This window comes from Fundulus heteroclitus, chromosome 24 (genome assembly GCF_011125445.2).
Source record: "Fundulus heteroclitus isolate FHET01 chromosome 24, MU-UCD_Fhet_4.1, whole genome shotgun sequence".
NCBI classification, from domain to species: Eukaryota; Metazoa; Chordata; class Actinopteri; order Cyprinodontiformes; family Fundulidae; genus Fundulus; species Fundulus heteroclitus.
The window spans coordinates 21153111-21155520 of NC_046384.1; positions in this window are offsets into that span (position 1 = coordinate 21153111).

The following is a 2410-nucleotide window of genomic DNA, read 5'->3' on the forward strand; positions in this document are numbered from 1 at the left end:
TAAAAGGCAGCAGCATGGGACAGCAGAGGTAGCCCTCCTTCCTTTCTCTCTCTCTCTCTCTCTCTCTCTCTCTCTCTCTCTCTCTCTCTCTCTGGCTCTAGTAACAAAGTAAAGGTTCAGTGTTCAGTCGTCTGCGTTAACTTAGTGCAAATTATCTTGAAATGTGTTTACATTTACCAAAAGGTTCAATGCTGATATGTGCATCATCTTTCCAGAACAGAAGAAGTCCAAGTTTGTTGGAAAATGACAGAAAATGACTCAGTTTGAGGCCACCATGTTTCAGTCCTGATGCATAGATCCTGTGTATGTTGATGGCCTGACAGTGTCAGAGGAGAACTATGAGCCCGTAAGGACCACCTAACCCTGCTGCTCCCATTCAGGAGCAGAACCGGCCGAACTCCAGCACAAAGGGGAGCCACCATGTTTTCTGTCACATCTCAGGTTACTAAGATCTGCTCATCAAATTTTGATCAGCTGGGTTTGCTCAGCAGGGCTGGTGAGACAGCAGCACGGCTGTAGGTTCCTGCTGACTGCGTCCGCATTCCCTTCTGAGTCATTACATACACAACTAACACAGCTGGCACCTCACACACACACATATGGGTCAAGATCAGCCGGACAGAATTCTCCTTGCTTGCTTCGGCCATGCTCCCTGCTAAGGTAGCGAGGCATCAATAATCCACAGCTTCAGCTCAGTTTCACACCTCAGATTACACACACTGAGCCAAGACTAAAGTGGACAGATCTCCCTCGTGATAATCTTAAACGGACCCAAGCCGCCATCTTTCATTTAGGCCAAAAGACACATTTTATGTGTAATATACTGCATTAAAAACAGCAATGTTAAGGTTCTGGAGTGCAGAGTGTGACCTCTTTCACCAACAGTGAAGCAGTCAAGTCAAGTTTAAGTAATCCCTCTGCTTGTCTTGGGAACACTGTGGTTTTAGTTGGCTACAAGTAATCTTATACTGATAAATTATCTTCTGCTTACTTGACTTTAAAACAATCACACATACAGTAGAAGTGCCATATAAGGACCATAATGGTGCACATAAGTCTGCGTTGATTCATTCAGGATAGCTGTCCTGCTGGAACCACCAATCCAGTCTCAGATCTTCTGCAGCTTCTAACAGGTTTTTATCTAGGATTGTCCTGGATTTAGCTTCATCTTTCTTCCCATCAACTCTGACCTGCTTCCCTTGTCCAGATGAAAAAAAAATAACATCCCAACATCATTACAGTAAGGTTTTGTCTCAGTTTCATTTCAGAGGCAGAGCCATTGGGTTGGAGACATTGAGAATGCAGACTGCCATCTTGTGGCAGTACATGATATTACATTTAAATCCTCAGCATTACAGGCATTGCAAACTCTTGCCTTTTCTCTTTTGCAGCCATTTTGATGTGAATTTGGATCACTGTCTCACTGATGAAGCTTGTGTCTCTTTCGACTTTAAAATTAGACATGCAGATGAAGTTTTTCTTTTTTTTTTTAACTGTACTAGTCAGCCTCATGAAAGACTAGCTGTAGGTCGTATGAAGTCTGAATCAAATGTTACCTTTAATTTAATAAATATCAATGCTGTTTATGTGCTTAAAATCTGAATAGTTTTAAAGTAAAGTAAAATAAAACTACTATTGCTCCTGTTGTTTTTTAGTGAATTCTGATACAATCCAACCTGTAATTCCAAGTGAGATGAGAAACAAACAACAATTTAAGTAAATAAAAGTGGTGCAACCAGTTACCTTCAAAGTCAAATAATGAAATGAAGTCCACCGGTGTGAAATGTAACTGCCACATGATCTGTCAGTGTAAAGATACCGTTTCTGAAAGCCCCCAAAAGCAGCAGCACCACTAAGCAAGACGCATCCCACCATGAAAACCAATGAGCTCTCCAAACACAAGTCAGGGACACAGGGTCACAACAAGCCATACACTCCATGATCTGTGTGGGGTTTCCTCCTGTTTCAAATGCCCTATCATCCTCTCGGTCCCCAAGTACGACACCACCATAGGGTTAAATGACTACAGACCTATCGACCTGATGTCTGTGGTCATAAAATCTTTTGAGACACTGGTGTTAAAGCATCTGAAGGACATCAAATGCCCCCTACTGGACCCCCTAATGTTTGCTTACTGATCAACAGGTCAGCAGTTGTCGCAGTCGATTTGGGACTAAACTGCATCCTGCTTCATCTCCACCATCCAGGGCATGCCCCAGGATTTTGTTTGTCGACTTTTGCTTGGCCTTCAACACCATCAACACAGTCATACTCCACCAGATGTTCACTAAGCTTACAGTGCCAGCTCACCAGCTTCCTGGCTGACTGGCAGCAGCAGATGAGGCTGGAAGCATCTTCTCCCGCCCAATAACCATCAGCACCGGCACCATAAAGGTGTGTTCTCTCCCTA